Raw genomic sequence first — 25,862 nt, forward strand, 5'->3', positions numbered from 1 at the left:
TAATTGAATAAATACTGTGTTTGCATATTTGGATATTTTTGCATATTGTATATGCAGGTTACTTGGCATGAATGAAAGTTGATAAGACATGGTCTATATTCCGAATGTGTTTTCAAAAGAGCTCCAGTGTGGCAACATAACCAGCTATGATTGTTGTTGAGTCACTCAGTTGTGTCCAATTCTTTTGCAGCCCCATGAACTCTAGTCCACCAGGATCCTCTATCCATGGGATTTGCCAGGCAAGAATACTGGAGTGGGTTGCCATTTCCTTCTCCATTGATAGAGTCCACCAGAGACTTAAAAATGGTAGACTAGATCTCAGAAAATTTTACATACAAAAAGGAAGCATGGTGAGTACCTGCCTAACATGCATTTCAAGTTATTTTTCTGCCTATGAAGACATCAAAAACATTATCAGGTTTTTTTTTTCTTTCCTGAATAAAATGTCTGTATCCTTCTCAACTAAAGAAAGTGAAAGTGAAAGTTGCTCAGTCGTGTCCAATTCTTTGTGACCCCATGGACTAGTCCATAGAATTCTCCAGGCCAGAATACTGGAGTGGGTAGCCTTTCCTGTCTCCAGGGAATCTTCCCAACCCAGGGATCGAACCCAGGTATCCCACACTGCATGCAGATTTTTTACCAGTTGAGCCACCAGGGAAACCCTCTCAACTAAACTCCTAGCTTTTAAAAAACAGTACTTGGAGTTGCCCTAAGAGTTGAAAACCAGTAGCCTATATGACCATATTCAACATACGAGAAGGTAGTGACTAGCATCCAGACCTATTCAATCTGGCAAATTAGAAATACCAGATCTAGGGACTTTTCTGGTGGTCCAGGGGCTAAGAATCTACACTCCCAATTCAGGGATCCTGGCTTTGATCTCTGGTCAGAGAACTGGATTCCTCGTGCTGCAACTGAAAGACTATGTGCTGCAACTAAGGTCTGGTGTAGTCAAATGAATAAATATTGAAAAACAGAAATACCAGTCTTCCAATGTTCTGGTCTGGAGAATTCCATGGGGTCGCAAAGAGTTGGACACGACTGAGCGACTTTTACTTCACCTAACATTAATAGCTCACTTTTGCTTGAATAATTTGTACACTATTTTCTCTATTCAATATGTCTAGATAAATTCTGCAATGTCTACCTGTCAAAAGATCTAAACACTCGTAATATATGAGAGCATTAAATGTAAATGAGAATAGACTCTGTCAGAATTTGTGCTGGAATAGGAATGACACAAATATTTCAGCCAATTTCTCACAATGATCTTTCCTCAAATTTTTGAAAGTAATGCATTAAAGTTAGATTGCCTTCTAATTTTGCTGAAGACTAAAATTTTGGAAGTTATATCTTTTAAGGTGATTTGCTATCCAATATGGTAGTTTTCAACATGATCCCAGTTCTTCAGTTATCCAGGTATCCAAGCCCCTTTCTACTCTTCTGATTAACAGTGGAATCAATCTCTCCATGTTCTGAGTGTAGACTACTTTGTGACTAGCTTTGACTGATATAAAAGGTAGCTGAAGAGATATTGTGCCATCTTCAAGCATCTGATGGCCCTGTGGCTTTCTCAAAATCTCTTGGAATTTGCATAATCTCTTAGAAAAACTGCCATGTGAATAAGCACAAGCCAGCCTATTGGATAATGAGCAATATGCCTTACACCCCTATTCCATGAAATAGCATTTAGCAACCTCCCAACTGGAGTGTGAGGCCTTCTTAGATCACCGAGACTGCAAAGCTGATAAAATACACATAAGTATACCAGCCAAGATCACATGAGGGTACTGACCTTACTGACTCATGTAATAGTGATCCATGCAATAAGCAGCTGTTTTTTGGTTTTTGTTTTTGTTTTTAAACTAGTGTTTTGGAGCAGCTTATTATGCTGTCTTTAAAACCACTGACATTCTTAATTTCTGATGTTACCACAAAGACATTTTCAAGTCTTATCATATAGCAACTAAGCATATCAGCTTTTCTTAAATGCAACTTCATTAAAATGTGCAATTAAAAAGTTCAGGCAATTTAACTTGTTGATGTCCTTGAATCTTTTGATACAATACTTTAATAAAATTATAGTATCTTATTTGTATAAATATAGTTCATCAAAAACTTACAACTTCATAATTTTATTATATATTTTATTAAAATAATCATTAAATAGAATTCAATTATAAGTTTATATTTAAATTACTTTAAAAAAAAATACCTGTCTTGCCTTTAAGACTTAGATAAATAGAAAAGCAGAGAGTTCATTTTGCCCAGATGATATAAAACATCACTGCCCATGCTGTTCTTTATAGATGTCTTTTTATTCTTCCTGTAATGGAACTCTCTCCCTCGGGGAGATGAATTTTAAAACTGGCAATACTTTCAGGGTATACGAAGAACAACAACAAAAATAGTTACTAAATAGATATATTATGATCATCAATCCACTAATATCTAATTTCAAAACATCACTGTATAGTCTAAAATGCCTGTGTAAAGTCCTTATTTTTTGAGGAAAAAAAGATATATAAACCAGAGAGAAACAAGAAGCCATGTCAAGGGTTGGAAAAATCTTGATTAACTGATGCTTATGTCAGAAGCTTTCTCTATCTCCTTTATACTTTAATAAAACTTTATTACACACACACACACAAAAAAGATAATGTCAGGCTTTCTGGAAAGCAGTACTTCACAGCACTCATGTTTTAAGTTTTGGGAGTTTGTTTTTGCTTTTCTAATTGGGATAATTCACCAGGTAATACATGAATGAATAAGAGGAATCCTTGTTTCTGAAAAATGAAATTGCATGGAATTCTTGAATGTTTGGTATATTCCAGGGCACACACAACAGACTCTCCTTTGAGCATTGTTGGTTGAAGGAGAAGTTATGCAGTCAGATGAGAAGTGACTTGGGAGAGATCCTCCAGGCAGACCCATTAAACTGTCTCTGCATTGAGCAGGGAGCATGGTTTCCTGCACCGTCATTGGCTCTGCTCTTTCTAACACAGGGCCAGATGGCAAAAACCAAAGAGCAGCATATACGCTCATTCTACCAGTGATTTCATTTATGACTTTGTGCAAGTTACAGCTGCCAGTGTCTAAGTCATCTTAAATGCTGCATAGCAGTAATCATCTCATTTATTTTCATAGCTATAATCATCTCACTTATTTTTATAAAGATGAAAGGTGTAGGTGGTTGCATTCAGAAGAGTACACAGCACATACAAAGTGATCAGCAAATGTAAGCAATTGCTATTATTCTTAGCAAAGGTGGATCATTATTTCCACCCCTTTCTGGTATTTGGCAGAATGCTATTGTGACTTCAAACCCTATGTCCTCCAGAAAGGAGCTCTAAGTGTAAGACTGGCACAGATTAGAAGACTTATCCACATATTTCATAATTGCAACATAATCCCTGGTTCAGAGGGCAATGTTTGAATGCAGCAAAAAATGCTCTGCAGTTCATCATGACATCTGAAAGGAGTTGTGTTGAACTGTAATAACATGTACCAACTTGGGGCTTTCCAGGTGGCTCAGTGGGTAAAGAATCCACCTACAATTCAGGTGACGCAGGTTCAATCCCTGGGTCAGGAAGATGCCCTGGAGGAGAGCATGGCAACCCACTCCCGTATTCTTGCCTGGAGAATCCCATGGACACAGGAGCCTGGCGGGCTATGGTCCAAAGACTCACAAAAAGTCAGACATGACTGAAGAGACTTGGTATGTGAACCAGCTTTAAATAGCTTTCCCCATCTGATGACATCTCATACAACTCCTTAATTATTTGAGTCCCAAGATGATGTTGCTTGCTTTCAAGATGAAGTTGTTTGCTTGATGTCTTGTTGGTGTCCCACAGAGATCAATGATTGGTTTGGAAGCTTAAGAAATATGAGCTCCAGGGATACACACACATAAAAATGTAAAGCATGTAACATTTTCCCTCATAGCATCTTCACAAACAGGAAGCAAGGCCTATCTCACAGGTTGGTTGGACTACACTCTGTTTTGGGGGGAATGGACTGAACTGTATTTCCTGAGGTGTGGAAGCTTATTTGTTGTCTTCTCATAAGGGTAGTATTGTTAGCCATGTATGAGAGGTGGAACAATTGTAAAAGAGGGTAGTGACATTAGACATTTTTAAAAGTCTGTAGTTAGCCTGTATTTATAGAGTATTTTAAGAAATGTCCAAATTTTGAGCACTCCATTTTGAAAGTATTTTCACTTTTCCTGCTGAGAAACAATCTCGACAGGACATGGGAACAACTCTACCTGCAGAGCCGAATTTGAAACACCTGTCAGTTTAAGAGGGAAAGAGTGTGAGCCAACAGGGAGGAATGCTCGATTCCTCTCCCCTTTCCTCCTCCTCCCCCCTCACTTTAACTCCATCCATGGAACCTGGGAAAGACAGCAGGAAGAGTCTCCTGACAGTCACTCTGAGGCTGGGAGTAGGTGCTGAGGGCTCTTCGGAACTGTTCCAGGAGGAACACAGACATGTGAACCACCTCTGAATCAGACAGGAGGGGGATTACTTTGTCCTTGTGCCAAAGGGACTTATAGATGTCTCTCTATAGCAATTTTCTCACATTTGATACCTTTGACATTTTGGCCCAAATTATATTTTGGTCTTTTCATGTGTTGTGGGTGTGTGTGGAGGATGGGGTGGGGAGGGAGATGCTGTTCTGTACCTTCTTGACTATTTAGCAGCATCTTGTCTGCCTAGGGGGCTTCCCTGGTGGCTCAGAGGGTAAAGAATCTGCCTGAGATGCAGGAGACCCGGGTTCAATCTCTGGGTCAGGAAACTCCCCTGGAGACAGGAATGGCTACCCACTCCAGTATTCTTGTCTGGAGAATTCCATGGACAGAGGAGCCTGTCAGGCTTACAGTCCATGGGGTCTCAGTCAGAAACAGCTGAGTGACTAACCCTTTCACTTTCACTGGTCAGTCCACTAGATGTCAGTAGCAACCCTCCCGATTGTGACAATCAGCAGGATCTTCAGATATTGCTAAACGTCCTGTGGGGTTATAATCGCTCCTGGTGAAGAACCACTTCTCTCTATAAGTAATCAGTAGCCCGGTTTTTCTTTAAAAACCGGAAAAGGTTTTCCACAATTATGTACTACTTTGAAATCAGAAAAAGACGAAGTCACTTGTACTGGCCATTGGGGAAAGAAAACCATATCCTCAGAATAATTATGTTTTCAAACCACAATATTTTAATTCACATGTCCTTTACCTCTTCGAGGGCTTCCCTTGTGGCTCAGCTGGTAAAGAATCAGCCTGAAATGTGGGAAAACTGGCTTCAATCCCTGGGTTGGGAAGATCCCCTGGAGAAGGGAAAGGCTACCCACTCCAGTGTTCTGGCCTGGAGAATTCCATGGACTGTATAGTCCATGGGGTCGCAAAAAGTCAGATGTGACTGAGTTACTTTCACTTCATTCACTTACCTCTTTGAGTGGCTCGAGGGTAAAGAATCTGCCCGGAGGATACACCTGAGACGTTCAGTACCTGGGTTGGGGAGATACCCTGAAGGAGGAAATGGCAACCCACTCCGGTATTCTTGTCTGAGAAATCTCATGGATGTAGTGGCTTAGCAGGCTACAGTCCCTAGAGTTGTAAATAGCTGGACACAACTGAACACACACGCACACATTAACCTTTCTGAAGTTATTTGAAGAATGTGGAAAATACCGGATGTGTTGGGGTTTAGTCCAGATTTTTTACCCCCTGAAAATAACCAACTAGTGCCTCCAAATCATTTTATTGTTACTAAGGGTGAGTAGAGAAAATACCCTTCATTGGCATTTTCAATATGTCAAAAGCTTTGAATATATATCTCCTTTATTTAAAAAAAAAATAAACACAACCCTTAAAACTTTTATGTTTTGTGAGAATTCAGGCAAGATTCTTTTCTAAAGTTTCTTTTTAAAGTTATCAGAATAAAATACTTATATTTAATGGATGTTGTGAAGATCAGATATACAATGCAGCTTATGTATGCATGTATAATATTCTGTGTGTGCAATCTGATTTACTACGTTTTTACTTGCCATCTTATCATAATCATTTTTAGATCATTAAAACTTCTTTATGTATGGCAAAGCCACTACAATATTGTAAAGTAATTAGCCTCCAATTAAAATAAATAAATTTATATTTTAAAAAAAGCAAACTTCTTCAAAAAGCTGAGTGATTTTCTATAATATGTATGCAGTATATCTTTGAACTTTTTTCCTGTTGCTCAACACTTTATTTCTAAACTTTGCTTTCATAAATAATGGTGCAATGCAGCAGCAAGCATTTCTGTTAATTACATGTTCACATCATTGTTTAGCTCTTCAAATAGAGCTAAAACAGAGGATATATTTGTCAAATAGGTCTTCATAAGGCTTGAGAGTCACAGTTAGAGAATGTCAGATTTTGAATATCAGTTCCCTGAAGAATGACAGACAGTGTGTACCATAAATAACAAAATCACTATGCAAATTTTATAGGAAAATATACTAATATAGATTATAAAATCTGCTTTCCCAGCTAAACCATATTTAAATAAATGAACACTTGTGAATTAGCAATCTTAAATAAGCATACTTCATATATTTCATTATAAAAGATTTTCTTAAAAATTATCCACTGAATCCTAATACTTTGAGAAATGATTAAAGAGTAAGTCAGTAAAAAGGTATTGGAATATTTTTAATAACTATTTTATTGACCTATAGTTAATTTTCAATGCTGTGTTCCTTTCAGGTCTACAGTAAATGATTCAGATATATCTATATCTATGTAACTGTGTCTATTCTGTATAGATATAGATATATCATATTCTTTTTCAGAGTCTTCTCCATTATAAATTATTATAAGATATGGAATATTGTCCCCTTTGCAGTATAATAGGTCCTTGTTATTTATTTTATATATAGTGACTGAAATTTGCTGAGTAGTGTCACGACTCTTTGCTACCCCTTGGACTATACAGTCCATGGAATTCTCCAGGCCAGAACACTGGAGTGGGTAGCTATTCCCTTCTCCAGGGGATCTTCACAACCCAGGGATCAAACCCAGGTCTCCCGCATTGCAGGCGGGTTCTTTGCCAAATAAGCCAACAGCAAAACCCTTATATGTAGTGCTGTGTATACATTAATTTAATAAAAAACAATATGGATAATTAAATAATATTTGATATCTTTCTGATGATTCTGTTCTAAGCTCCGAATTATATATAACTAGTTTAAGGAATCATACAGGCTCATATGTATGCAAGTCTTTCCTGTGATCTGTGTAGTAAACTATGGACTCGATGTATTTGAGTGATGCAATTTCTGAGCTTTTCCTAAACTTCCCCAAAGCAATGCCTTATTTCTTTGCTATAAAATGTACCCTATATATCGTCATGTCTCTTTTAGGAGAATGCTGCTGCTGCTGCTAAGTCGCTTCAGTCATGTCCGACTCAGTGCCACCCCATAGACGGCAGCCCACCAGGCTCCCCGGTCCCTGGGATTCTCCAGCAAGAACACTGGACTGGGTTGCCATTTCCTTCTCCAATGCATGAAAGTGAAAAGTGAAAGTGAAGCTGCTCAGTCATGTCCAACTCTTAGAGACTCCATGGACTGCAGCTTACCAGGCTCCTCTGTCCATGGGATTTTCCAGGCAAAAGTACTGGAGTGGGTTGCCATTGCCTTCTCCCCTTTTAGGAGACAGTCAAAACTAAATTGGGGATGATCTCATGGAGAATAGCTATTACTATTTTTCTGCAACCATGGTAAAGGGAGGACATGGACAAGGAAAACTGCACTGCTGTGACAGACTTCCTCCTTGGATTCCCAGATGCCCCTGAGCTCAGAGTCTTCCTCTTCCTGCTGTTTCTTTCCATCTATAGAGTCACAGTTTGGGGAAACCTGGGCATGATTGCTCTCATTCAGGTCAGCTCTGGACTCCACACCCCCATGTACTTTTTCCTCAGCCACTTGTCCTTTGTGGATTTCTCTTACTCCACTACTGTCATGCCGAAGATGCTAGCTAACATCTTAAATGAAGACAGCCATTTCCTTCCTGGAATGCACTGTGCAATTCTACCTGTTTTGCACATTTGGGATAACTGAGGTCATTCTGCCGGCAGTGATGGCCTATGACTGCTTTGTGGCCATCTGTGACCCACTGCTCTACATGGTCACCATGTCCCGAAATCTCTGCATGGAGTTGGTGTCTTGTTGCTATCTCAATACTACTGTATGTTCTGTGATTCACTTGTGTTTAGCTCTTCAGATCCCATCCTACAGATCAAATGTGATCAACCACTTCTTTTGCGATCTTCCCGGTCTCTTGTTTCTTGCTTTCTCCGATGTCACCGTGAATCAATTAGTGCTATACATTGTGGCCACTTTCAATGAGGTTATCACCATTGTGGTCATCCTCACGTCCTACTTGTTTATTCTCATCATCATCCTGAGGATGCGCTCTGCAGACAAAAGATGCAAAGCTTTTCCACGTGTGCTTCCCACCTCGCTGCCATCATCATCTTCCACAGAACAGTCCTTTTCATTTATTGCCAGCCCCACTCTGGCAACAGCATGGGCACTGACAAAGTGGCCACGGTGTTCTACACTGCAGTGATCCCCATGCTGAACCCCCTGATCTATAGTCTGAGGAACAAGGATGTGAAAGAAGTGCTCAGAAAAGTGGTGAGCTCCAAAATATTATCCTAGAGAATATTTTCCTAGCAGGACTCAGGGTTAGAAATTGGAGGCTGGTGAAAGGGTAATGATGTGTTTCAGTGTTGGAGTAAAAAGAACAGTCAAGATGTGAATAGCCATGAGTGAGTCTTTTTAATTCTCTTATCCTTGTGCCTTTTCAATTTACAAGTTTAAGATTGATTGAGAATATTTCAAAATGTGCAGCCTACTTCTTTGCTTTGATGCTATATAAAATGTTTTAAATTGGACAGTATACTGGACTTTTAAAAACACAAATTTAATTTTCTTTTAGACTTTCATGAGTTTAATGGACTAAGTATCACATTTTATTTTAACATCCATTATGGGGACTATGATTCATTTCATAATTGAACACCTATTATTTTACAATAAGGAACACACCTTTGTCAGTTTTTACAGAGAATAAGCTTTCATATGTGTATATAAATATAAATATATATATTCTCTTTATTGTTTTGTTCTTACTTCCTTTATTGTTTTTTGTTTTTGTCATTGCAGTGTCCAGTGGTTTAGGGGTTTCCTATATTATCACATATGAATAATAGAAATATTGATAATAATTACAGTACAGAAATTTTAGGGAAATTAAATTACATGTCAAGTGAAAATAGCCTAGGAATGTACCTAACACATAATTGGTCATCTCTTTATGTATGTGTATATGAGTGTCTCTTTCATGCATTGGAGAAGGAAATGGCAACCCACTCCAGTATTCTTGCCTGGATAATCCCAGGGACAGAGGAGCCTAGTGGGTTGCCGTCTATGGGGTCACAGAGTTGGACACGACTGAAGCGACTTAGCAGCAGCATATGTGTGTGTGTGTGTGTGTGTGTGTGTGCGCATAGATGTATATTGTCTATTGCACTTGACAGTATTGTGCTTTGCAGATACTGCATTTTTACAGATTGAAGATTTGTCGCAACCCTGCATCAAGCAAGTCTATTAGCACTGTTTTTCCAGCAACATTTGCTCACTCGTATCTCTGTCACATGTCATATTTTGGTAATTCTGGCAATATTTTAAACTTTTTCATTATTGTGTAAGTTATGGTGATCTGCCATCTCTGATGTTACTATTGAAAAAGTTTATAACTCACTGAAGGTTTAGATGGTGGTTAGCATTTTAAAGTATTTTTCAACTAGGATGTGTATATTTTTTAGTTTTTATTGATTTGCATAAAGTTTTTTAATTATTTTATTTTATTTTGTCTGTGCTGGGTCTTCTATGTGGCATGTGGACTTCTCTAGTTGCGGTGTTTGGGTTTAGTTCCCTGTGGCATGTGGTATCTTAGTTGCCCCCAAGGGATCAAGCACAGGTCCCCTGAAAAGGATAGTGGATTCTTAACCACTGGACCACTAGGGAAGTCCCAATATATGTACATGTCTTAGACTTAATATTTCAGTGTACATACTTAGACATATGCACACTGAAAATGTGTTTACCTGCTTTATTAATGATATTTCTCTTTCCAATGTAAAGAGAAAGTGAAATCGCTCAGTTGTGTCCAACTCTTTGTGGCCCCATGGACTGTAGCCTGCCAGGCTCCTCCATCTATGGGGTTTTCCAGGCAAGAATACTGGAGTGGGTAGCTGTTTCCTTCTGCAGGGCATCTTCCTGACCCAGGGATCGAACCAGGGTCTCCTGCACTCTTTACTGTCTGAGCCATCAGGGAAGCCTAATTTGCCTTATCACAATAAAGTGAATATACCAAACCTATAATATCTCCCAGCTATGTCTGTATGCTTATAAATGTATATGCCTACATATTATGTAGATATATTAATATATTATATATGTGTATGTATTGGTTGGTTGTTGTTTAGTCACTAAGTTAGGTTTGGATCTTTTGGGACCCCATGGACTATAGACCATCAGGTACCTCTATGTATGCAATTATTTAATAACCATTGTTATGAATAGCAGCATTGCTGACTTTTGCCTCTTTTCTCACTTTCAATTACTTTCTTCTGGCTTACTTTAAAAATATGCATTAAATGCTTACTGTGACTCATAGGTGGACTTCTAACCTCTGTGTACATTTCTTTTCTGTGTCTTGATGAAATGACCTTTGTCCATCCTTCCTTTATGTGTTTAAACTTCATTTCTTCCTTCAACCTTGGCTCATATGTGTCACTGATACTTTATTTGTGCTTCCATTATGATTTATGTAAATTTCTACAGTAAATTCACTTGCTCAATGAAGCATCTCTCTGTAAGTCTATACTAACGTTAGAAAGCACTACACTGGAGTTTATGAAAACCGGGATAGGCAATTTGACTCTTATTTTTTAATTTGACAAGTAACACAAACTTCTTAATTTCTCAGCTTCCTCAAGTTTGAACAATGATTATTACTGTTAACCTCTCAACATTGTACTGAGATTACATTTTGACAACATGTAGGTACTCACTGGTGCTAGGAAAATCCTTTATGTGTGTTTCAGTGAAATCTTTGAGGCCTGGAACTATTTATTCTTTTCTCTCTCACTATCATGTATTATAAGTTATATTTATTTTTTTATTAGATAGATGAATAAAAACTGGTATATAAACTATGTATATTGAGATTTTGGGGGGTGTTAGTTCTAAAAGGTCTTGTAGGTCTTCATAGAACAGTTCAACTTCAGCTTCTTCAGCGTTACTGGTTGGGGCATAGACTTGGATTACTGTGATATTGAATGGTTTGCCTTGGAAATGAACAGAGATCATTCTGTTGTTTTTGAGATTGCATCCAAGTACTGTATTGTCACCCTGTTTATTTAACTTCTATGCAGAGTACATCATGAGAAACACTGGGCTGGGAGAAGCACAAGCTGGAATCAAGATTGCTGGAAGAAATATCAATAACCTCAAATATGCTGATGATACCACCCTTATGGCAGAAAGTGAAGAGGAACTAAAAAGCCTCTTGATGAAAGTGAAAGTGGAGAGTGAAACAGTTGGCTTAAAGCTCAACATTCAGAAAATGAAGATCATGGCATCTGGTCTCATCACTTCATGGCAAATAGATGTGTCAGTCACTCTCCTAATATATTATTTCCAAGACAGATGTTCAGATCCATCCATCAGGAAGAATGTCTCTGACCAAGAGAAATATAACCATTGGGGCCACATTCGCCCTCTTGGGTTCTCAGACTACCCAGAACTGCAAGCCCCCCTCTTCCTGGTATTTCTGGCCATCTACAACTTCAGCATAGCAGGCAAACTTGGGATGATGGTCATCATCAAAGTTAACCCCAAACTGCACATCCCCATGTATTTTTTTCTCAGCCACCTCTCATTTGTGGATTTCTGCTATTCTTCCATCATTGCTCCCAAGACACTGGTGAACCTACTTGCAGAAGACTAAGCATTTCATTTGGGGGATGTATGGTGCAGTTCTTTCTCGTTTGCACCTTTGTGGTGACTGAATTAATTCTGTTTGCTGTGATGGCCTATGACGGCTTCGTGGCTATTTGCAACCCTCTGCTCTACACAGTCGTCATGTGCCAGAGACTCTGTGCCATGTTAGTGGTCACGTCATATGCATGGGGAGTAGCTTGATCCTTGACTCTCACGTGTTCTGCTGGCAAATTATCTTTTCACGGTTTCAACACAATCAATCACTTCTGTGAGCTTTCTTCCTTGCTGTCCCTGTCTTATTCTGATTCTTCTCTCAGCCAGCCGCTGCTTTTCCCTGTTGCCGCCTTTAATGAGGTGATCACGTTGCTCGTCATCCTCACGTCCTGCGTGCTCACTGTTGTCACCACCTGAAGACGCAGTCAGCTGGTGGTCGGCCTTTTCCACCTGCGCCTCCCGCCTGACCGCCATCGGCATCTTCCCCCGCACCATCTGCTTCCTCTACTCTGTGCCCAACTCCACACTCTCCAGGCACACAGTCAAAGTGGCGTCTGTGTTTTACATGGTGGTCATCCCCATGTTGAATTCCCTGGTCTACAGTCTGAGAAATAAGGATGTCAAGGACACAGTCAGCAAACTAATGAAAACAAAATTGTTTTCACATTGAAGGCATGTAACTGCTAAATATTTACTTTGGTTATTAAAGAATACTTTTCTGATTTTGAATGGATTATGTCAAAAATTCACTTAAAAATAACTTTAGATTTGAAAAACAAAAACCACAATGGAAAAAATATGAATTTTAGATCAGGAGACTATACCTGGTTCTGACTAACTAAGTCAGAGAAGATGAATTGACCTGACTCAGTCATTATCTACAAAACCAGTTTAATATTATTTTGTTCATAAAGTGGTATATAGAACAAAAGAATATAGATAATATATCAAACATATTGTACATGTGCTGTAAACTCTAGTTCTGTTATTCCTTTTTTCCTGATGACTAACAAGTAGTCTTAAATAAATGACCAATTTTATACTTTAAATTTAGTGAATAGATGACAGGGAAAGATAGAGTTTTACTTTCAGGAATCTCCCAAGCCAGTGGTGTTAGTTAATATCATAATACAGTTAGTGGGAAGAGACTGTACAAAATCATTTATGGCTATCATGCATCTTTTACTTGGCCTTGAAGGATAGACAGATTTTTAAAGAGAAATAAAAGAGAATGACATAAGTTTTACTTAAAAGTGAGAGTTGGACTGTGAAGAAAGCTGAGCACCAAAGAATTGATGCTTTTGAACTGTGGTGTTGGAGAAGACTCTTGAGAGTCCCTTGGACTGCAAGGAGTTCCAACCAGTCCATTCTAAAGGAGATCAGTCCTGGGTGTTCATTGGAGGGACTGATGCTGAAGCTGAAACTCCAATACTTAGGCCACCTCATGCGAAGAGTTGACTCATTGGAAAAGACCCTGATGCTGGGAAGGACTGGGGGCAGGAGGAGAAGGGGATGACAGAGGATGAGATGACTGGATGGCAACACCGACTCGATGGACATGAGTTTGAGTAAACTCCAGGAGTTGCTGATGGACAGGGAGGCCTGGCGTGCTGCATTTCATGGGGTCACTAACGATTTCAGAAACGACTGAGCGACTGAAATGAACTGAACTGAAAGAACATAATGGTCAAGAGTCAATGATTCAAACATATTTTAAGCTATTATTTTATGTCATATGCCTACAAGATATCTTGCTAGGTGCTTGAAGAAATGAAATTTTGCATACATTGTAGCTACAATTCTAACTTATTTTGGAAGAAAGTTTCAGTATAGAGAATGAAAGAATTTACAAGAGGCTTAAGAAAATTAGCTTGCTTCTTGAAATACTGAGAACAAAAACATAGATATTTTATACATGTTGTATGTTTTGTGTTGCCTATCACTTACCAATTGTTATATATATATTATTACTTCACATGGCAGTTTGATCAAGCCTGTATCTTAGTTCTCCTTAACAGGACTCTCTAGAAAGTCTCCATAAAACAATTGAGTAGATTTGCTGTAAAAATTGGAAGCTAATAGCTTTCCTGGGACTTGAACATTGCTTTAAAATAGCTCTAATTTTTAAGTATAATCTAAACATTGAAAGAATCTAATCTATATGGTTGTGTATATCAGGGAGGATTACATTTTCCCCTAAGCAATGTGATATTTAGGGGCTTCCCTGATAGCTCAGTTGGTAAAGAATCCACCTGCAAAGCAGGAAATCCAGGTTTGATTCCTGGGTCAGGAAGATCCACTGGAGAAGGGAAAGGCTACTCACTCCAGTATTCTGGCCTGGAGAATTTCATGAACTGTGGTGCATGGGGTCACAAAGAGTTGGACATTACTGAGCAACTTTCACTTTCACCCTCATAGGCACATATATCTAATTTGAAATTAGCAATCATATTTATATTTTATTTCATCTGTTGCCTCATCAGTTTTGCTAGAATTACTTACACATCTGTTTTCTGTTCTATAATCTTTGTGTCTGAATGAAATTCCAAATCTTTTGAGAAAAATATTAAGAGAAATAATTCTATTTTCATGAGGATGAAGTAAAAACTTGAAAACAGTTCAATGGCATAATTTCAAATGCTTATATGATTTCAAACTTACAAGGATGAGTTATGTAAATCACTTTTTTCTGGTTAACATTTTGATATGTAGTGATAACCAACATTATTTTACATATTCATAAATAAAATATATTCTTCTACAAATCATTGCTTACTTGGTAATTATATTAACTAGAATATCAGTGGAAAGTAGCAGAAATGTTATATTAACCTTGACTTAAATCAGTAATAAATAATCCATTTTCAGGGCATAAATTTTCATGTTTCTTCTCTATCTTGACAAAGGATGACTAATTTTTTTGATTAATTCAGAGACACAATTCCTTTATTCTTATTCTGAAAAAATGGAAATACATATTACTTAAGTCCTCTGATCATGATTTAAAAATTACTGTGTGGCATAATCAAGAGAATTCTTTAATATGGCAACACTACAGGCATTGATGCTCTTCAATAAATACTGATGTAAAATTCCATACTCTTCTATTATTTGCCTTTAGATTTCAATTCATTTTTGGTAACTCCTATAGCTGCTGTAGACTATAATTTACATTGATGTTACTCATTTTTTAAACTCATGTGCCTCTAAAATGAGTGACTTAAACTGCTTCTAAAGAAATCTCAATTATGATAATGTATTGAGTTAAATATACAATGGCAGAAAGCATCTCATACATGAATATATTGATATAAAACAAAGTAGAAAGTAGACTTTAGAACAAGAAATATTACTAAGAATAAAGAGGGCATAAAATGATGAAGCTATGGGTTTATCATGGATTAGCTTCTTATTATTAGTCTAAAACTTAAGGAAGGAAATCTTCCAAGTTGATTTTTCTGTTTTAACTCTGAAGTAGGCAAATCACTCAATTTTTGTTGCTACTGTTGCTACAATTTGTTTTTGTTTTGTTTTGCTTTGATTTGTTGTTTGGTCAGGCAATAAAAAAGAGTATGACTTCAGGAAAGTAATATGTTTTCAATTTAAAGAATTGGAGAATTTTCAGTGTTAAGGAAATTAGTCCAAGGTATGGAGAATATGCACTTCCCAGGTGGCACTAGAGGTAAAGAACCCACCTGGCAGTGCAAGATTGGGTTCAATCACAGGGTCTGGAAGATACCCTGGAGGAGGGCATGTCAACCCTCTCCAGTATTCTTGCCTGGAGAATCCCATGGACAGAGGAGCCTGACGGGCCACAGTCCATGGGGTCTCAAAGAGTCGGATATGACTGAGTGACTTGGCATGCATGCATAGAGAATACACCAGTTATACTGAATACCAAGATTTCCAGTACTTGACTCAATCTCATTACTGTATATATGAAAGCATATATAATTCTCCTGCTGCTAGGAAGGAGGGCAGAGAATAAAATTGCTCGATTTTCTTTTTTTTTTTCCTCAGGAAAATGTCCAAATGGTAGATCCTACTCACATAGAAACTGCCCTGTAGTACATGAGAGATGTTGGGGAAGTCTTTACTTGCCTTTCTTAATATGGATAAAGGAGTTATCTTTTTAGGGTTGAGCCAAATGAGAGTGATAACATATGATATCTCTGTGCATTCAGACCTCTACATATACATCTTCACTTACATCTGCGTATATACACTACATGTGCAATTTGATATCTTTATTTTTTAAATTAACCATATTTTTAAAAATGCAAAACCATAATTTTAAATAACATAATTTTCTACCCAAGATATGATGCCCCATAGTTTTTAAAAAAAAGTTCTATTTTTTTACTGTTAACTTTTCCAATAGTTAGAATTCTAAACAATGTTACATTGTAGCTTTGGTGATAGTTTTTTCTCAATTTTATCAAAATGTAATTAAATTATTTCAATAACTAACAAATAATAAGTCCACCTGCAATGTGGGAGACCTGAGTTTGATCCCTGGGTTGGGAAAATCTCCTGGAGAAAGGAATGGCTACCCACTCCTATATTCTTGCCTGGAGAATTCCATGTACAGAAGAGCCTGGCAGGCTACAGCACATGGGGTCACAAAGAGTTGGACATGACGGTGAGACCCATTGTCACTGTCAAGAAAAAAAAATCTCATTAAAAAATCATATAGCTTTTATGGTTTTCAAGGCTAAGACTTGGGAAATATGTTACCAGTGGCTTTCCAGAAAAATGTATAGCAGAGTTACATCGTTCTCAGTCCTTATCGACACTGACCACTACTATTGTAATTAATTAAATCCCTTTGTTAATTTGATAGGTAAAAATGGTGATGATCTTCAGCATATATTGAAATTCTCTTTTGTATATTCTGCACAATTCAAAATGTAACTGTCCTTATGAGCCACTAATTTCAAAGAGATGGGTCATACTCCCCAACAAGGGAATTGTACAAACCTACTGCAAATTTATGTGACTGATAACTGAATAGAACAATTAGCTTGGATTATATAGGATCATAAAAGCTGTCACCCTACTTTGGCAGACTTACAACATTTCCCAAACAAAGAGTCGATCTCCATCAGGCTCTAAATTAGATCACTGATTATGTTTCAAGGTCCAACAAAATATCTAATTGAATTCATCAGCTCAATTTATTGATAGATTAAAGTTTGGAATTACATTGATTTCTGCTCATAATTGAATTTTAATCTTTTAGTCAGTGGGATCCACTGGGATATTGAACATTTTGAATTATTTGATGATTGCGTTTTAAAGAGTGTTCAGTAAAAATAAAAATAAAGCCAAAAAAATAAAAAGAAGACAGTGTTTGATGCCTATAATTTTCTGAAGTTAATATAAACATGTTTTCTCCCTTATTCTTTTTTTTTTTTTTTTTTTTTTCAGAAGAAACACAAAATTTGTTATTTGGTTTCCCAGACCTGACATATGGTAGAAAGCACTCCTGTGGGAGAGTCCATTGTCACTGAATCATCAGAAGCTCCTGAACTCAGAGTCTTTCTCTTCATGCTCTTCCCCCTCAAAGATGCTGTCACAGCTTTGGCCTGAGCATCACTGCACCAATTTAAGGCTATACCAGTTTATTCCACCATCCTAGTATAGCTTGTTAATTGTTTGATAAATTGCTTTGAGCAGGTTAAATAAAATTAGATAGCAAATATATAATACAATTTTACATATAATAACATACCATTTTGTGAGCCACAATATAATAATATGTTTCCCTGAGACATTCTTAACATGTAGAAAAACATATGACATCACTTAATTTTGTGTTTAAACAATTTCTCAGTAGAACTGTAATTATGCAGGTAAATATTCCCACTGGGAGTGAGGTATCAGTGTGTGTTCCTGGGATCTGATGTGAAATCAGAAAACTAGTCTCAAAAGCCTAAGAGAAATATAAAAGGTCTTGAATTATCCTAGGGAACAGCTGTCTTCCTGAGGGAAGCACAAGTTTCTTCTATGAACACAGAAGGCCATTCAAGTCAGATTATAAAAAAATATTGCAGTAGGTCAATTTTTCTCTTTAAGTATCAAAATTGACTTTTCCTGTGAAAAATGAACCACTGCTGACATAGTATAGAGAGAAGGTAAATGAAAAAGATAGTGATCTGGTAAGTATTCTTACCTTAATCCCAGGGTATTAGAACTTGATGGGATTTTAAGTTCTTTTAAGTTCATAATCACTTATTCTACATGTAGAAACTGATAGTTTGAGAATAAATATTCCCAGAGTAACACAAGTTTTAAATGATCAAGATAGGTATAACAAAAACAATAACAGCAAAAAAGCCCAAACATTTGACACATGATATTAAAACAATTCTCACTATATTGGACTCTGATTAAGAATCAGAGTTAACACTGTTCTAATCACCTATTATTTCTTTTCAAAGCATGTATGTATCCATTAAGGCTGACTCAATCTGTTTATTATATTATCCATCTTCTCTTACAGTATTGCATTGATGCCATCAATTATCAACATCCAAGTAACAGTACTGGGGTGGGGTTAGAAGAATGTTTTTAAGGGAGTAGAAAAAATAATTAAGTAGTGACTAGTATCAATAAAGAGAAATTCCTGCAGGAATAGATGATTTTGCTAAACTCTTCCAAAATCCTGTTTTCATGCTCACCTGCCAAGTATATAGAGAGATAGTAGTTGGCTCCTAAATGGAGTCTGTTTTTTATTTCCTGTATTATTTTCTCTTTCCATTTGTTCTATTTAGCTTTTATATTTCTTTTTTGAATCTTGAAGTGTTCTTTCAGACTTGAAGTGTGTAATAAACTTGAAATATTATTACACTTAGTGTTCTCTATATAAATTGTTCTCTTCAGGTCCTGTACATCTGTGAATAGAAATATGAGGTTTGGTAGAAAAACAACCTCAGCAAAGAAGTGTTTGTTTCTCACGGTCAAGGCCTCAAGCTTATTTAAACATTGTCCCTAAAGATGAGTCTCTCTATACGATTTCTCCACCTACAATGCAGGAGACACTGAGTTGATCCCTGGTTAGGGAAGATCCCCTGGAGAAGGAAATGGCAACCCACTCCAGTACTCTTGCCTAGAGAATCCTATGGACAGAGGAGCCTGGTAGGCTACACAGTCCATAGGGTCTCAAAGAGTCAGACACGACTTCACTTTCACTTTCACCTTTGAAGAGTCATTTTTCATTGTTACAAAGGAAAGGATAGCTCAGAAAAGATATAATTGTATCTTTTTCTTGCCTTCAGAAAGTGGCAATTGCTCCACTACTTAGTCAATAGACAGTCTTTTCTCTATGTTTGCCGAACAAAACAGATGGGATATCATTCAAGGAGAGTTAATATTTTCTAAGGAGGAAGCCATCTGTATTTCATAATAGGATAATTCCAATGAATTAACTAGATCAGTGATGCTTTCCTTCTTTGCTTAACCATTTGCTTAGAGGAAAAAGGAATCCTGTCTGATAATAAAATAATAAGTATTAATTTCTTGAGAAGTTCAAATTTGTCTTAATAGCTTAATAATATTAGCTTCCAAGGTGGTGCAGTGGTAAAGCATCTGCCTGTCAATGCAGGAGAAGTTCAAATTTGTCTTAATAGCTTAATAATATTAGCTTCCAAGGTGGTGCAGTGGTAAAGCATCTGCCTGTCAATGCAGGGGGCAGAAGAAATTTGAGTTTGATCCCTGGGTTGGGAAGATCCCCTGGAGGAGGAATTGGCAACCCACTCCAGCATTATTGCCTGGAAAATTCCATGGACAGAGGAGCTTCATGGGCTACAATCCATGGGGTTGCAAAGAGGTGGACACACTAAGCACACACACATCACACATTGAATATTCACTGTGTGAAAAACACTATTGAAAATACACATATTAGTTAATTTAATCCTCATCATTACCTTGTAGACAAGTGTCACTATAATATGTAATTTACATATCATAAAATGAAATCATGTAGTAGTTGAAATTTTGCTGAAGTCATACAAATATGAAGTGGAAGAGCCCAGCACACTGGATTTATCATCCATGCTTTCAACCACCACAGCATGTCTTCTCTGATACTGTGTCAAAAGATGTAAACCTACCTATTGGAGCACAAACTCTAAATCAATATTTATGCTAGCTTTAAGCTAATATCCCTATATCCAGTTCAGCACATTGAGTTTTGGGGAATAACTGTCTTGGTTATGCTAATCTTTTAAGTATCACTGTCTCTAACATTTCCATTTCTGTGGAAGTAGTATTTATTGAGGAGTGCCCAGTGATCCAGAATGTCCAAACTCTGGCCCTGACTCTTTGATTGCAAAGTTATGCAATCCTGGATTGTTAACTGGGTTGAAATCATTAGTTCCTTTTCAGTAGAGGTGAACAACATATTTTAAAGAGCTATGAGAATTAAGATAGATGAGAAAGCACTTTGAAAATTATAAGATGGCAATGTATCCATGCCAGATTTTCACATTTACTCTAATTTGTCTCTTTCATCTCCTGCATTGGCAGATAGATTCTTTACTACTCGAGTGACCTGGGAAGCTGTTAATTTAGCTAACAGAACAAATGTAGAAAAATAGACATTAAGTAATCCAGAATCCACAATCATTATTGTATCCATAGTTCATTTTCTATACCCAAAGAACAGCTTGGTAAATAGTTGCATTATACTTATTAATTCTAAATGTATTAAAAGTTTTAAAAGACATTCAGTTTTATTAAAAATATGGAACAAATTGAGAAAAAAAAGGAGGATAAGATTTTGGTAATGTGGTTAGATCATAATCTGAGATAGAGTATATAAAATGAAAATGAAAATATATTCAAATCCAACATTATGCAAATGCTGAACTTGTAGGAGCTGTGTGTGATGTAGGTTGTTAAGGAAGAATTATATATGAATTATATATATATACATTATATATGACATAAAATGTGTGTGTGTATATATATATATATATGTATGTCTGTATATAGATATAGATATATATGGGCTTCCCTGGTGGCTCATCTGATAAAGAATCTGCCTATAATGCAGGAGATCTGGGTTTAATCCCTGGGTTGGGAATATCCACTGGAGAAGGGAAAGGCTACCCACTGCAATATTCTGGCCTGGAGAATTCCATGCATTGTATAGTCCATGGGGTCACAAAGAGTCGGCCATGACTGAGGGACTTTCACTTTCACTATATATATACATATGAACTTTATACTTATATAAAATGTGTACATGTAAAATATTTTACATATTTCACTTATAAATGTTATAAAAGATAATTCAAAGAATCACAATATTATAAATCAGGAATTCACAAATAAACTGATAATAGGTACAAAACTGCCTTTCCACTACAGAGCAAATCAATTGTCTGTGTGCTGGAAAAAAATGTACCTGTCTATAAACAAGTATCATGTGTGTTTCTTTGGGTTATTTACAATTTACAGAGCTGTAGACTAGTGCAATGACAAGAGAATGCAGACATCATTAAGAGAAGTGGGTAAGTGACCCTTTTTAAACATCTGTTACAATTTGTCATTAAACATTGAAATATCCCTGAATACTCATTATATTGCCTGGATTAATTCAGTAATTGTCCAAGCATGAAAAATTCTGTAGTTAGATTCCATAGCTTGGCTTATAATCTAAAAAATAAAAAATGGATGTACTAACTACTCTTAATATGTTGCCAACTTTAGAACAGTGAATCAATGAGATGCTAAAGATACTTATCTGTAGAAGAAAATTCATTTAACGTATAATTTGATGAGACAGGCACTGTCATTCTCATACTAATGATGATGAAACATAAACTTAGTGATTACTTGGCCTGCCTAAAGAATTGCAACTGCTGAGCAGTAGAGTTAGGATTCAGTTACTAATTCTGTTACTGATTCAGTAACTAATTCTGAATATTTTCTCTTTCTATTTTACAAGCAACTCTTAGAAGTTCCTTTGTTCCTCAGAGGCAAAGTTGCTTCTCAATGTATGATAGATAAAGTACTTTGACTCCTCTAACTAGGCAAGGTTTCAACTGAAATAGAAATACTTTAATTTGTTGTGTAAGTAAAAAAATACTGCAAAGTGGAACAGAAGTGAGTTACTCAGAGTGTGTTATATGCAATGTGATTAACCATGATCATTCACATTGGTAAAAGATGAAAGAGTAAATGAAAGTAAGAGGTTTAGAGGTTAGAGTTCACCCACTGGTTTGATGTTGTGTCATTTAATGTGGAAAATGATAGCTTTAAGGAATAGAAGTGGTAAGTTATCAGTTCAACTGGAAATCTGTACATTTTCTCTGCTTACTGTTCATATGCCTAGGGGTTACCAGGATGCCCAAGTGGATTTAGAATTAATGTTCTAATTACTTTAGCTGCTTTCATATTTATTTTTTTATGACTCTTCAGGTTATTATAAATATCCCTATCAGTACCCTGTCAAAATTCCAACCTCCAGGAACCCTGCAGAGAATGGAGATGGAGAACAGCACTGTGAAGATACAGTTCTTTCTCTTGGGATTCAATGACCACCCAGAACTGCAGAGTGTTCTTTTTCCTGTTTTTCTGTCCATCTACTCTGTTACCCTCATGGGGAAACTTGGGATGATTTTGTTAATCACAACCAGTCCCCATTTGCACACCCCTATGTACTTTTTTTTCCTCCGCATCTTGTCTTTCATAGATGCCTGCTGCTCTTCAGTCATTGCCTCCAAATTACTTGCGGACTTAATCTCTGATAAGAACACCATTTCTTACAATGGCTGTGCTGCACAGTTTTATTTCTTCTGTGTTTGGTGGACACAGAGTCTTTTCTCTTGACTGTCATGGCTTATGACCGGTACATAACCATCTGTAACCCCTGCTTTACACTGTTATTATGTCCAAGAGGATTTGCTGCCAACTTGCAATTGGAGCGTTTCTGGGAGGCACCATGAGCTCAATTGTCCACACCACAAATATATTTCACCTGTCTTTCTGCTCCAGTGAAATTAACCATTTCTTTTGTGACATCTCCCCACTCTTCTCTCTGTCCTGCACTGACACTTACATCCATGACGTTGTACTGGTGGTCTTCACTAGTTTAGTGGAAGCCCTCTGCTTTCTAACAGTTCTCCTCTCTTACATCCTCATCATAGCAGCCATTCTTAAAACAGGTTCTGCCAAGGGAAGAGAAAAGGATTCTCCACTTGGGCATCCAATCTGACCGTGGTCTCTATCCACCATGGTACCCTGATCTTCATTTATTTGCGCCCTGGCCATTCAATGGCTATTGATAAAGTGACTTCTGTGTTCTATACATTGATTATACCTATGTTAAATCCCTTAATTTACAGCCTTAGGAACAAATATGTAAGAAATGCCTTCAGGAAAATGATTAGCAGAAAATTTATTTCTTAAGAAATGATGAAACTGAGGCTGACAGCTTTTCTACCCTGTTTCTTGCCCTTTGTTCTTTAAATCTCTAAAGATTCGGAGAGCTGAAGCTCTAGTACTTTGACATAAGTTCCTGTAACCCACCAGTACAACATTCTGAAAGTTTCCCATTATTTTCAGTTGTGCCTAAATTGAGTATAGGGAGCAGGCCTTAATGATCTTAATCTTCACTCCAAACTAAGGAAGAGTAGCAATAGAGTCTCTTTGCTGTTTTGCACAAAAGGTCTTTTTTACATCTCTTTTCTCTGTTCCTGAGAGGCCCTAGTGAGGTATCATAAGAAGAGCAACTGCTCTATCCATGTCAATTAAACTTACTTCCCTAAAGGCTCCATTTTTTAAAAAAAACTATAGGCAGTGTAACTGTATCAAATTAGTTTTGTTTGTACCCTTTTTATGCACTTGTATCACCCTGTAAATATTCCATCACAACACATAGAAGTAAGTAGTAAATAAATAGATAAGAATAAATAAGAAATCTGCCTCCATGTCTAAATATTCCATAAAAGCATGACACTTGCTATCCTGTTCACCATTTTTTCTACTGTGCCACTTACAGTGTTTGACCTGAGAGTTCAATTTAAAAATACTTATTGAACAACAAATTAATAAGTGTAGCCAGAACAATTAATATAATATTGAACCTTTGTAAATTGATCAAAAAATTTTCTCTTTTCTTTGATTTTATCCTACCATATTCACTTTAGGTGAAATCTATTTGCATATGTTTTCTTTTGCCCTATACAGAAATGAAAGTCAGAGACAGGAATTATTTGTTGTAAAACTCTTCATTCTGCCTTAATTAGGTCAGCACATCCCCTGATCCTCCAAAGGACACCAAAGAGGACTCCCATCTCCCTACTGGGTACATAGCATTACACTGGTTAATAATGAAAATAAGTAAACAAATAAACTTAAAGGCCCCATAATATAGTTTAAATTATAAACCATATATGTTAAATCATATATTAACACAAATATATATTTGCAGGGGAGGAACAAAGTATTAGTTATATTAGCATGCTATATATAGTGATTATGTTATCTATGAAAGTACGAAATAAATTGGAATAATATTCTAAACAAAATTTTAACAGTGGTTATCACAATTGTGTAGTGCTAAATTATTGTATGCTAGTTAATCCCTGAAATATTTTCCAAAAGCTTAATTAATTGCGTATTCTGTTCTGCCTGTATTCAATTAGCAATTAATCCAGTTGTGAAAACAACACAATTTAAAGTTCTCAGAAGCATTCATTTTATCTTAGGTTGTGGCCATGAAAGGAACATGGAGGCACTCTTTATAATTTTAGGAGGAGAGAACAATTGTTTATACAGATTTTTATTTAGGTTAGGTCCTGTTCACTTATGTTCAATATCCCTTTGGTGCTGATGATTTTATAATCAAGATTTCATTTGAAGGAAACAATATATTAAAAAACTTGGAATTTTCAGCAGATTATTTGAATTAGAATTCTAATATGAATTGGAATTTTAGACAAATGTATTTTATTGTTTCTTCAATATTTTCTCTCATGATTTCAACTTATTTATAGTTCATAGAATATAGCACATATCAGGAACTCTCAATCACTGTCTAAAGCTCTTCACAACCCAATGAAATTTATTAAGAACATGTGAAAGTATTTATATCTGCAAACATTAGGCTTCTCAGGTGGTGCTGAGGCAGAAATTTCTAGACAGTGTAAGACTTTGAAACCTCAATTCCTGTTTTTTTTTTTTAATTTCAATTTTTTTTTTCTTCTCAAGTAAGCATCTCACTCCTTTTTCCAATTTCCAGGCATTCAGAGGAATGCCTCACTGGTCTGGTAAGTCATAAAACATTCAGACCCAGGACAATACAATCATGAACTGCTATCTAGTCTACCAAGGAGAAAAGCTCCAGGTATACAATTAGTTCCTAAACATATATATCTAGCCCCTAAATAATAGCCTGGGGTCTTAAGAAAGTGTCAAGGAACAGTGTCACAATGTCTGGAAAAACTGAGAAACTTGAGGATCCAAGAGAGCCATAAAAATGACAAACTGGATGTTGTGAGGTTTAAACTAATTGGTCAAAAATGATGCATATTAAAGTCACAAGTCAACCAAAAATATACAGATCAATACTAATAAATATATAAAGCTGTTGTAATCCTCACCTTTTTGGGGGCTCTTCTCCCACTGTCAGCATCTATGGTAAGGGCTTCACATCTCTATCTTTTAAATAAACTTTGCCTCTGTGGGTGCTTGCTAGTTTGTGGAGTTCATTCCTCGGCTCCAAGAACAGAACCTGGTTTCCTGTTTCAGCGTCAGTGATAAGGAATCAGTCTGCCAGTGCAGGAGATGCAAGAGGTGTGAGT

General features: G+C 36.7%; 3 pseudogenes; all 3 read left to right on the forward strand.

Annotated features, from left to right (window-relative positions):
* The first annotated feature begins 7,770 nt into the window (after nucleotides 1–7,770).
* LOC129655900 (olfactory receptor 5L1-like) lies at nucleotides 7,771–8,700 on the forward strand (annotated as a pseudogene).
* A 2,793-nt stretch (nucleotides 8,701–11,493) lies between these two features.
* Nucleotides 11,494–12,715, forward strand: LOC129655901 (olfactory receptor 5D16-like; annotated as a pseudogene).
* Nucleotides 12,716–22,539: 9,824 nt separating this feature from the next.
* LOC129655902 (olfactory receptor 5I1-like) lies at nucleotides 22,540–23,466 on the forward strand (annotated as a pseudogene).
* The last annotated feature ends 2,396 nt before the right edge of the window (nucleotides 23,467–25,862 follow it).

The sequence above is a fragment of the Bubalus kerabau genome, chromosome 6 (genome assembly GCF_029407905.1).
Source record: "Bubalus kerabau isolate K-KA32 ecotype Philippines breed swamp buffalo chromosome 6, PCC_UOA_SB_1v2, whole genome shotgun sequence".
NCBI lineage: Eukaryota > Metazoa > Chordata > Mammalia > Artiodactyla > Bovidae > Bubalus > Bubalus kerabau.